Source organism: Eriocheir sinensis, chromosome 10, assembly GCF_024679095.1.
Source record: "Eriocheir sinensis breed Jianghai 21 chromosome 10, ASM2467909v1, whole genome shotgun sequence".
Taxonomy (NCBI): Eukaryota; Metazoa; Arthropoda; class Malacostraca; order Decapoda; family Varunidae; genus Eriocheir; species Eriocheir sinensis.
This window is the reverse complement of record NC_066518.1, coordinates 19,520,913-19,533,851: the sequence shown is the minus strand read 5'-3', so window position 1 is coordinate 19,533,851 and position 12,939 is coordinate 19,520,913. Positions and strand designations below refer to the sequence as shown.

The window sequence follows — 12,939 nt, the reverse complement described above, 5'->3', positions numbered from 1 at the left end:
TACACACACACACACACACACACACACAAACGACAAATGTATTTCAGAGAGAGAGAGAGAGAGAGAGAGAGAGAGAGAGAGAGAGAGAGAGAGAGAGAGAGAGAGAGAGAGAGAGAGAGAGAGACTAATGATGCAAGTAAGAGAGGGGGTAGAGGAAGAAAAATGAGTGGATAGTGAGGTGTGTGAGGGACGAGGGAGATAAATGAATGCTGAGGGAGTGTAAGTGAGGTGTGAGGATGGTGAGTAAGGAGACGAAATGAGGGAGTAGGAGGGAGGACCGACGAGGCTAGGAAGGAACGTAGGAGAACGGGAAGGAGGCGCGGGTAGGGAAAAAGTAAACAGTAAAAAAAGAAAAATACAAGAAAACAACAAATATATCAACAAAATACATCAACTTCTGCTAAAAATGATGTTGTAGATGTCAGAACGGGGAGAGAGAGAGAGAGAGAGAGAGAGAGAGAGAGAGAGAGAGAGAGAGAGAGAGAGAGACCCTCAAATAATTAACAGCAATCACAATATCCGGGGAAGGGCGACGCTCCTCTTCCCGTTTGTCGCGAGCAGAGGAAGGGGAAGGGAGGGAAGCCAAAGGGAAGGGAGGGGAGGGGAGGGAAGGGACTCCGAGAGGGTGGGAAGGGATGAAGAAGGGGAAGGAGTGAAGCAAGAGAAATGAAGGGCTGCCACAAGGGAAAGGGGGGTAAAAAAAAGGGAGAAAGGGTGAACTGAAAAAAAGAATGAAAACACAAATGGGAAAATGACGAATAGGGGGAGAAAAAGGAAATTTAAAACGAGAGAGAGAGAGAGAGAGAGAGAGAGAGAGAGAGAGAGAGAGAGAGAGAGAGAGAGAGAGAGAGAGAGAGAGAGAGAGAGAGAGAGAGAGAGAGACGCAAGAAGGGAGTGAACTGAAAGAGTGAACATAAAAGAAAAGCGATGATGCAGCGACAGAGAGGGAAAGTCAGTGATAAGGAGTGTGTGTGTGTGTGTGTGTGTGTGTGTGTGTGTGTGTGTGTGTGTGTGTGAAATATAAAAAATAAACGGAACCAAACCAGATTGAACCAGACGAGATGAGACGAAAGCAAACCTCATGAAACGATCTGACGAGAGGAAAAAAAAAAAATCGAAACAGGAGAAATAGCGAAACAAAATTAAGAACGACCAATGCGAAATAAAAACGATAAATAGAAACCAGTAGAAAGCAAAAAAAAAAGAAAGGAAGGTTGGGGGAGTGGGATATGTGCACTACAGGGTTGCGAGAGAGAGAGAGAGAGAGAGAGAGAGAGAGAGAGAGAGAGAGAGAGAGAGACGGAGGGGGCAGACGCTGGAGGGAGGGAAGGGTTAGGGACAGCTGCCCCGGAAGCCAGTCCTCGGGGCAGCCATGGCCACACAGCGACACTAAGACTCCAGTTACCGTGGACACCCGCTCGCCGGCCAGGCCCCTGAGCACCTCCCCCTTACTCTCGCTTTTCCACAGCTTCCCGGCGCCCCCTTACCCCCCACCCCCCCTGGAACCCTCCACTGAGACTCCTCTTCCCTTAACCCCTTCTGATCTCTCTCTCTCTCTCTCTGAACCCTTTCTTTCCATCCGTCTCGCTTCCCGTCTATTCATTCCCTCTTCCTGGTCTCCCGTTTTCAGTGAGATGAAGCAAAGCAAGGCGCCTAAAGCCTATGCAGCTGGTATCAACGGTGTAGTTCATTGAAATAAAGTAACTCTCTTCAGCAACAATTAACTAAATAATATGCAGACGTATATGAAAAAAAAGAAACGCACGGTAAAAAAAGGAGAGGAAAGGACACAGAAAAAAAGAGAGGAGGGGAGCAGATTCAACCGGCAAGAAGTGTTCATAAAGATGCTGCATGACCGAGAGAGAGAGAGAGAGAGAGAGAGAGAGAGAGAGAGAGAGAGAGAGAGAGAGAGAGAGAGAGAGAGAGAGAGAGAGAGAGAGAGAGAGAGAGAGAGAGAGAGAGAGAGAGAGAGAGAGAGAGAGAGAGAGAGATAGAGAGAGAGAGAGAGATGAAACATGAAAGATGTTAAAAATACTACCTGCTCCGGAATATCGCAGGAGCCAATCCCATCCTGTTTACCGAAGTCCTGGTAATCTAGACCACCCGCCCGCCCCGCCGACGGCCCCTCCCCGCCCACACGCGCGCCGCCTCCCTATATAGGGCTGGCGGCGGGAGCGTGTGAGTGCATTTCATGTCTAAGAATAATAGATGCTGCTAGATGAGGCCGCCCCGGTGCCCTTCTGGCTCCCACGCGTACCTTCCTTCCTTCCTCAGGTCAGGTTAATTGTATTACAGATGACGTTCACCGTAGCAGAGAAATATATATATATATATATATATATATATATATATATATATATATATATATATATATATATATATATATATATATATATATATATATATATATATATAGTGTGTATGACTTAATTGGCATATATACTTTAATAAATAAATAAGTACATGATCATATATACACACACACACACAGACACACACACACACACACACTATATATATATATATATATATATATATATATATATATATATATATATATATATATATATATATATATATATAGTGTGTGTGTGTGTGTGTGTGTGTATGACGCATTGAACACTCATCGTTTTGTAATTAGTGTCAGTTCATGTCGTATATGACAGAGACAAAACCTATAACATTACACCGCCCACAAGACTGACGGACAGCGGCGGGGCACCAGCGTCTGGGTGAGCGTCAGCATCAGGTAACATCGCCTTGCTCTCCGTTACCGGAATAGATATTTTGCAGGTGAGTTATATAACGAGCTGAGTTACGCCGTACTTAGCATACTTCGTGAAGGAGGAGCAGTCCGCAGTGTGGTGTGCTTATGACCCATTTCGTCCTCCCCATGCTATCCCAGCCGCTCTTTCCCTTTACCTCCATGCCTATCGCTCATCCCTTCCTTGACCCTCACCTCCTCACGCCTCGCATTCCTCCCTTCGTCACTGCCACGGCTCCCCCTCGCCTTCCTGCCTCCCCTCAAACAAGCCCCCTCGGCTGCCTTTCCTCCCGGCCACCATTCCTCTCTCATCCCTCCCCTCCTTCCTCCCTCCCATCCCTACCCTCTTCCTACCACCGCGACCGCCGCCCTTCCACTGTCTGGCAAAAAATCCAAAATGTCAATAGTGGAAAAGGATGACAAATTTCTTAAGCCCGACAGGCGTGGAAAATAACGAAGATTTTACGTTCAAAAATCGGTGAAAACTGCCCTCCCGCTCCGTGCGATAAAACGTATAAGCTGAGCCATTCGAAGCCAACGCAAATACTGTATGCTATAGCGTGAACACATCGGCATCATGCAGCTCGGAGGTATTACCGCTTCTTTGCATCGGATGGTAATATCAGTTTGAAAAATCTGGAGACGCTCTTTATTATGCCTAGATAAAAATGAGGAGCGAAAAACAACCAGTCCCACGGCCTACGGAAGAACAGGGATCTCTCTCTCACACACACACACACACACACACACACACACACACACACACAGCGTCGGGTGGAGGTGTGCAAGCTGACGAGGTTCCTTAAACACAAACGTCTGAGGGTCGTAATTGGCTCGCCCGAGGGAGCTCACTTCTGCACACAGCTGTGGACCCTTGCGGCGACTGTCGCAGCGCTCACTACCTCCTATTTTGCGACAAATGTGCAGCCTCAATAGTTACGCTTGGTGGATCCACAGGGTAAGTATTATTCTAACATGTATTTGTATGGAGCTTTCTCACCCAACCTCCTGATCTTAGGTGTTACAATTCTCATGAACATCCTCGGTTCCTATCATCTCGATGTAGGAAACTAAGACGTTTTGATATTATCACCCAGAGAGACTGTTTCTAGGCGTAATTGTACACATTAAAGGAACTGCTTCTCCTGCTACCTCCCTCTGGCGCTCAGCACAGTGGAGATATCTGTTGCGAGGTGACTATTGCTGGTGCGCGGCGCCTTTGCTTGTATACCTTTATACTCCTGTGTCACGAGTCTTTTGCCTCAGAGCGTTTAAAAAAACAAAGATCTGATTGCGGCGCGCGGTCAGTGACTGTGTGACGACGTTTCATTTACGGAAGCTGGCGCTGGTAGGCGTGCATGCCTCAGGGTAAAGAATCCTGGCCACGTTGACACACGGAGGGGCGACCGTCATCACGACATTTGTGGCTGCTCCTCCGTCAGGCTCCCTGAGGCTGCGGGTTCTGCAGGGTCGTCCGGGTTGAGGGGACCCGCAGGCACATCGCTATTTAATTAACTTGCCCTTGTCTCGGCGGTAATCGGCGGTGAGGAGTGTCAGCGTGGCTTCACCCCAAGAGCGACTGCAAGCTGACAATAAGGCAGGACCGAGTCTGCAATACGTCAGCCCCGCCACTCGGTACCGGTTCCCGGGTGAGATGTTGCCGCCTGTCCGGGAAGGACCGCCGCTACGCCTTGTGTGGGACTCAATAATTACACTCATCCGTATTCCGAGGCCGCGACGCCTCCTGTCCATACATGTTATATCTGTGTTTACTCGTGGCGTGGCGTATATGATAAACATGTGACGGATCCGCCGGCCACCATCAGCCTACAGGGCCGCCCGTCGCTTCCCGTCAACACGCCCATCCCCGCCCCGCCTCGCTGTGCGGTGTTCCGTCGTTGGCTATAGTCAACCTCAGAACAACCGGTCCAAGGCAAATTATCAACTCACTGACCTGGGCATCGCAAAGATAGAGACGTTCAGGGGAGAGGCTGCGGGACATGGCCCTCTGCGTCCTGCTGGTCCGGCAGCGGGAAAAGGCCGAGTAAGAGTGCGGCACCAGCCCGGCACCGCTATATAGCGCTGAGGGAATACTGCTACAACTTTTTCACCACAGACAGTCTTTCACGAACATTTGGAAGTCAGATGACAAGAGGGAAAAATATGAGCCTCGAGGCTGCCACTGTCGGCTTGGAACAGAATAATTTTATTCTTCTTTCTGTCCTTAGTTTCTCGACAAAGTTCCTATAATCTGTTGTCTTAATGGCAGAAGATAAAGAAGACCGCATTAATTTACGTTAAAACATAATTATACACATTTGAATCCTGCGACAACGCCGCCCCCTCCCTGCCTCTCTCCCTTCTCCCACACTCCCGCAGCCCCGTCTGCCGCGGACTGGCCGACTCAGCGGTGCAACTTTAATCCTGTAATTATCAGTTTGGCAAGAATGTTGCTTTATGTCGGAATGAGCAGCGGAGCGCCTTAATGCCCCACAAACTGGCGTGATCAATACACTACAGCAGCCCACGCCTATACCGCCTAGCTCACGCCACTTCGAGAACAGAATTCACACTTTTACGATAATTCCAGCTCACCACAACAATGCTATAATTTGACCTCGTGATATATTATATCCTGGGGCTACACTCGCTCTCGTGAAGGCTAGTCAGGGTTGTTATCATGAAATTCAACGAGACGTAAAATTGAAATCGTTTAAAACCCGTGTGCTTGATAATGGTTGTCGCGAACCGAGGTAACGCGTCCTGATATGAGGCCGTCAACGCATCACCGTCGCCGCTTCATGAAAGTTGAACACTTGAAGGAAGCAGTCACTGTCGCTGAGAAACGCACCCCCAGCACGCACCTGCAATCCATATCTGAAATTAGTCGTTTGCCTAAACTTTCCTGTGCATTAATACAACCTGACGAATGTCGGTGTTGCTCTCGTCATGGACACTAATATTTCATCGTTGCTTCGCCATGGCAGAAAGAAAATAATCAACTAGTCAGAATCAACAACAACAATAAATATACAACTACTCGACCAATCATTGTAAGGGGGCATGTAGAAGAACCACTGCTGTAGTGTATCTCACGACCCGCAAAGTCACTTATTACCAGACTTTATGCTTTCCGTCCTCCTCGAATTTACCCACCGGACAAAGTGTGATAATTATAAGGGCGAGCCACTCTTGGCGCTGCTGAGATACTGTCTCCTGCCGCCGGAGTGGCCCGCGCCGGGCCCTTGCTGACTGACGGAAGGGACCATCACCACACTCGGACGGGCCTGCGAGGGCGTGTGTATCCTGCCGGCGTGTATAGACCATTCCTTGTGTGCTGATGCCTTACGGGCGTCACAGCGGCACGCAAACTATGTGCACTGAGGAGGATCAGGCCCGTAAATTATTTGTAGTAACTCTGATTAAGCTCCCGATGAAACATGAGGCCAAAGCGGCGAGCGGCGGTGCACCGCTGAAGTCATGAATGTAATCGGATAATTTACGTGATGAAGGTGGACGCTCCCTAGACTCACGGGTTTGGGTGTCGTCAGCCCCGCCTAGATGGATGAGTCAATCCCGTGTCGGCGTGCATGGGGCGGGAGTCGTGTACATTCATATTCTATTAACCAAGAAAAATCTTCCACGCAAACTTCCACTCCACCTACTCCAGCGACCAATCCGCTCATCAATTTGTGTAATTCTCCTCGAAGCGACGCAAAGCCTTTCACGAACCTATCGTCTGCCATACACACAGAGGAGAGAAAAATTAAAGAGAGAGAGAGAGAGAGAGAGAGAGAGAGAGAGAGAGAGAGAGAGAGAGAGAGAGAGAGAGAGAGAGAGAGAGAGAGAGAGAGAGAGAGAGAGACGTGACGCGCAGCTCCGATAAGCAGTGTCACTCTCTTTGTCCTGCGATGTCCAAGGAGCACCGAACTTCCGCCTCCACGCACAAGCCATCATTTCGTTACTGGTGTTGAGGGCGTTACGACGGAGGCAGAAAACACACACATTTGTGGTGGAGAAACAATGTTGTTGTGCGTGTTGATGATATTGTCATTGTGTTAGCGAAAAGATGTGTTGTTTGTGGTGTTGACGGATTGTTATGAATGTTTTCCTTTGGTTGGGAGAAAATAGTGCTTATGTCGTGTTGTGTGTTGTTGATGTTGCGTGTTGGCGGTATGATGTGTTGCTTCTGGTGCTTGTTGACAGTGTTAAGAATGTCCCCCGGTGATAAAGGTGTTGCTGGGAAAATGTGATGCGGTCCTGTGTTGCGGTGTTGGTGTTCACGCATTTTGTTTTTAGTGGAATGGTGTGTAGGTGTTTCCGGTGTTAATGGAATGCTATAAGTGTGTGTGTGTGTGTGTGTGTGTGTGTGTGTGTGTGTGTGTGTGTGTGTGTGTGTGTGTGTTGTCGGGATGATGTGTTACCAGCGTGTTACCATATCCCTTAATGTTACACTGGAGCTATTCTGATGTTTTAGTGAAGACTCAGGATGGAGTCTGAGATTATTGTAAAATGTGCCCAGTGTTGCTACGGGCGGCACACAAGACTGCAACACTATATACTGCCCATGCTTTTACAAGTAACACATTCAAGATGGCGACGGACCTAAGACGCTGAAGATGCAGATCATTGCTTCAGCATCAGGGCCACAGCGCCTCACAGATGTTGTTTATTAGCCGCGTAAGCGTTAAAATATTACATTTTAAGAATCGGAATTTTTCATGTTCATTTTTTGTTTTTATCTTTCCTCTCTTTTTTTTAATACTGGGTTGCAGCAGGTTTGGCTGATATATCAGACTGGTTCGCATTACTACATGATTCAGGGTATATGTGTTAGAGCATCATATAATATCTCCAACGGTGTGAATAAAAATAATAATAATAATAATAATAATAATAATAATAATAATAATAATAATAATAATAATAACTAATAAAAATAATGGTAATAACAATAACAACTAGGTTGTTATTATTACCATTATTATAATCATTATTATTATTATTATTATTATTATTATTATTATTATTATTATTATTATTATTATTATTATTATTATTATCATTAATAATAATAATAATAATAATAATAATAATAATAATAATAATAATAATAATAATAATAATAATGACAATATCCGATTAGAATAGAAATAAAAATATATGAAAAAAATCGATTTTTTTTTTTTTTTGCAACTCTTAACTGGACTGTCCATCGTACAAGAACTCGTATATCTTGTTTTGTATCATCACTTGATTCACATTGTTAGTGAGAGTTAAAACTAATATTTGAGGCGCTTATCACGAACATGATTACAAAGAACAAAATTTGTCTGCGTCCTAATTATATCTTTCCTTCTATTCATGTTGTTTTTTCTCACATAACTTTTTTTTTTTTTTGCTTCATCTTCTTCTTAGGGGAGGTAAGTGAAAGCTGACGCGCTGCAACGTTTTCTTTTTTTACTGTAAGTTATGACGCCGGGGATATGGGCGGTGACGGCGGGGACGGTGACGGAATCGTGTACATGAAGAAGGTACTTAGAGGTTCCCGCCTGAAACACAACACTCATCGCCGCCATAATCTGCGCCACATCTGCAATAACAGCGTTGTCCTGATGCTTCGTGACGCCTTCAAGGGACTACAACGATACTGCAGACGAGGGGGACGAGAGGAGTGAGAGACTGAATGACACCTTTATGACTTTAGTATTTTGATAACAACCTGCACGAAAAGATGATTCTTGAGGGAGGAGGAGGAGGAGGAGGAGGAGGGGGAGAGAAAAAAAAGAGGAGGCGACGACGGGGAAGAAAATCCTACGATGATAGATGTGCGCGTGAGGTCCTGTAAAACGAAGATCACATTCACTGCCTATTTATTTTATTTCTTTTATTTCCAAACGTCGCCGAATTATTTTTTTCTTTCGTCTTCACACATCGCAAAGACCGAGTGGCAGGACATGTTGGCGAGGTGCAAGTGAAGGATCAACACATCTCTTAGTTTACATCCCATCGAATTTCCTGTCGGATCCTCGGCGGGCGGGAAGGTGACGCCCACAGGATGCCGCCACTTACACCTCCCACATGAATCACAGCCGGAACGTTCAGAATGTTAATAGCGAGGAAATAACAGGCGGCGAGAGTGTCGGGTCGCCTTAAGTTGTAAACCCTTGTCATTTTAGGTGATTGGTTGTGGTCTGCTAAAAGTTCCCTCCGCCACTGGTGCTTTATGACCGCCGGGCCGAGTGTCCCGCACGGCCCACGGCGCGGAGAGGAAGGTAGGCGTGCTTGAAGATTTGAGTGAGAGGCTGCCACTGTGTGTGTGTGTGTGTGTGTGTGTGTGTGTGTGTGTGTGTGTGTGTGTGTGTGTGTGTGTAAGAGGTTTGAATGAGTGCCTTCTTTACAAACTTTGATACATGTGCATTTGATTTACTGTGCATTATGATGCTGAAGGCTAATTTCTCTTCTCCTTGCCCTGAGGTTTCTCATAACAAAGATTATAATTGTTCTCGGAGGAGTGCTGTTGTTAGTGTTGTCTCTGACTCGCCTATTCCTTTCTTCCCTTCCACTTCCTTTACTTCCTCATTAACTAATGCGGGGAAAATGGCTACGCTAGTAATAATTGCACACCGGATAAACCCCATTGGTTACGATACTGCCACTTCGCAAAGCAACACACACGAAGTGCCCCTTAAAGTCTCGCGATTCTTGCCCTCCTCATCACGCACACTTTTACTCATTCTTACTACATTGTGAACTACATGAGTGGGGCAAAAAGGTTTTATATGATAAAGTATGCTCGCCACATTTCTAAGTCAGCTTTGATGTGATCGGGCACCGAATTACAACTCTGCCTCTGAATGAATTAGATATGCACTGAGACGCTCACAGATTCTCAACCATTTCCTGTACAGAACAGCAACAAAACTCACCTAGGTGGAGAAACGGAGGCGATGACGCGGCGTGAGTAGCTCTTCACTGTGCGGCGCTACACGGTGACGCTCATGATAGGAAGCAGAGGGTTCCTCTTGGTTGCTCTCCTCCCTCACTATTCTCTTCTCTCACACACACAGCCACTCGTCCACAAGCTGAATAACTTGCACAGAATTGACTGCTTCTAATGAATACCCAGGGACACGGCCAACTCAGGCCTGGAGTGAGGAATAACACTGCTGCAGGAGGGACGCGCAGGGGCCACGGTGTTGCTTCCTTGTGACCTCCTAATCCGGGGAACTTTGGTCCACTGTGGCAGCACAAGACTTGTGAACCAACAAAGAGTCCCGAGGGATTTTTTTTAAACTTGTCACCTTTGTATGTTTTCTTAGATTAATATAAATTGTCGGCTATGATTCTGGCAGGTCTCCCCTTTTCCTGGTGGCGACTTCTCGCCTTTGATAAATGGTCAGACAAGCCTACGTGTTTGGCCTTTTTTGTCCAAATTCTCACCCCAATTCACCCCGAATTCACCTGGTATTGTGGGCGCCTTCCTTTACCCGGGAACTGTACAGCGTGGCCGCGCCACAACACTACTCTTCCTGGCACAACTTGTCAAAATTTTCCCACGACTTTCACACAAAATCACACAAAACACAAATCATCTCATGTCGGGCGGCGCGTGGGGTCGCGGAATCGGGGAGGCGGATGAGCGTGAAGTGGGCAGTGCGTCCAAGGGGCGTGGAGCTCCCAGGGCAGGTAGTCTGCGGCCGTAATGCCCGGACTGGTGCGGGTCGGATGCTTTATCTCCTCGACCAGGCTTGGGGATGGGAATAGGCTGATGCCAGAAAAATATTAACTTTATTACGAGGCACTACAATATTTGTATCCTGGGTGGGCGGAATGTTATGGTTCGGGCGGAGTTTGGGCCGCGTCGGAACTTCAACGCTGGCCGGTAGAGGCACTGTGGTAAGGACACTGGTAGGGGCTGGGCCGCCGCTGCTTACTGGCACACCAACGTTGCCGCTCTGACAACGACTGTGGAACGTTGGCGGTGCGGCAAGAGAGGTGCCGCAAGAGCGCTATCGGTGGGTGTGCTGACACAGCGGTGTGAGGCAGGCGGCGGCGCACAGCCGTGTGAGGGCGGCGGTGGGCTCGCGCCCCGGCCCGGCCACGGCGGTGTTGCCAGTGACCCCCCCCCCGCGCACCCCGTCGCGCACACCCCCTTCACCACCACCACGTGCATCATCCCGCACGTCCCTCACCACGTGCACTACCTCCCCACTCCCTGACCCCCTCTATCCCTGCCCCTGGTCTGTCCTTCATCAGGGCATGCAGTGGGTCAGGGCAGATCCTGGGGATCCTCCTCTCGTACTCATGTCGCTCCTCCTCAACTATCTTCACCTGCAACTTGCACAAGTGAGAAGTAGCACCTGGTTACCTGCGCCTGCCCATGCATTTCCTCAGCATCATGAGTGCTGCATTTGTCCTGCTCATACCTCCGGTGTCAGTTTTGTATCAACAATAATATGCAGGTGTTGCACTGACCTGATGGTCGCCATTTTAATGGGAACTTACAAAGACAAAGTTCAAAGTTCACTTTGGCGTCGTTTGTATTGCACTTGGACATGTTCTAGAAGTGCAGTTTGCTACTGAAAGCTGTCAATATAATACTTGTCTTGCTAAAAATGAGGCTTAAACAACGGTCTGACGTGTAGGAATGCAAAATAGCCTGTTCGCTTGTTGCTTGATGCTCATTGGCCCGCGCGGGCTGAAGGCCTGACCAACAACCAATAAAAATGCCGGCGGACCGAGGCGCGAGTGATGAGTTCCCGCCGCCCACCTCTGAGCCGCCGCCACCCTCGTCACTCACACTGGTCACTCATCCTCCTGCCGGGACTCCTCGGTGGCGACGAGCAGGGGACGGGGCGACCTCAACACGCAGATTACCGTTGTGTCTGCCGTACGTCTTCCTCCGCTAGCCACTCTCTCCATGGTTTGGACAATGTGGAATCGGCGGCCAGAATGCCGTTCAACAAAACCATTAAAGAAAATTATTATTCACGCGCGGGATGAATGATTTTTGGGCACAACACGTTCTGAGCTTGACATAGCATGTGACGTCACAGGACTCAGTTGAGCCAAGGTCAAGGATGAAAGCGTCCAGCCGAGTGAGTAACCGAGTGGGGTAAGAAACGGAGTGTCAGACGCTTGCATAAACTGGTAACACAGTGACAGCACAGCGAGTAAAATTTTCTTCCTTCAATCGAAAGATGAGTTAACGTTTTTTTTTTTTTTTTGGTAGTATAACCTTAAAAAAGGTAATATAAATATAAATGATTTCTTAGTCAGTTAGTGATGGAAAATGAACACTTTCCATTTCGTGAGCAAAACATTAAAAATAAGTGAGATGTATGTCCTCAAACTCATGATGTATATGCGTGCCACAAAAAAATAAAATAAATAAATAAAAATGCAATCACGACTAACTGCTACTACTTCCACTACTACTACTACTACTACTGCTACTACTATTACTACTACTACTACTACCACTACACTAATATCACTGCTATCACTGCCACCACCACCACCACCATCACCACATCTCTCTTACCCATTGCATCACAAAAAAGAACTGACCAACGCCCGGAAGGCCAAAGCTCGCGGCGATAATAATATACAACAAAACAACATCACGTGGGACATAAAGCACTAGACGAGACAGAAAGTGAGTTCCCAGGGGCGCCGCAGTGAAGAATGGGAGGATAGGGGTGGGTGGGGGAAGGAGGAAGGAAGAGAAGAGGATCGGGAGAACGGTATCTGCACCTGAATAAAGTCGACGGGATGTGAACTTCACTTATGGCGACCAAGCAACAACCCGGAACACCTGCCCGGGCCGCGGCGGGCGCGAGGGTTCACCTTTGTCATGTGCACTAACAAGTTGAGAAGGTATTTTGAGTTAAACTTTTCTCCTTATATAAAAATTCCATTACTATGGAAATAACTAATCAATTATGGAGCGATAAGAAAGCAACTCCTTGAGTTTGATAGTTTCGTGTGCTGGCGACCGTGCGTGCATGACCACGTATGTCTTCTTGAACAGGGCTGATACGACCCTTTGAGGCGTATCATTCGAAGGCTCGAGCTGGGGATCAATAGCCTACTAATAATTATCATCATCATAATAATGATGATGATGATGATGATAATAATAATAATAATAATAATAATAATAATAATAA

At 47.3% G+C, this 12,939-nt stretch overlaps 1 protein-coding gene across 1 annotated transcript in view; it reads right to left on the bottom strand.

Annotated features, from left to right (window-relative positions):
* LOC126996666 (uncharacterized) overlaps positions 1-11,900 on the bottom strand; it is a 31,572-nt gene extending 19,672 nt beyond the window's left edge. The window contains exon 1 of the mRNA XM_050857374.1: positions 9,694-11,900. The gene's annotated coding sequence lies outside the window, so the exon portion shown is untranslated. The remainder of the gene's footprint in view (positions 1-9,693) is intronic.
* Positions 11,901-12,939: the final 1,039 nt, after the last annotated feature.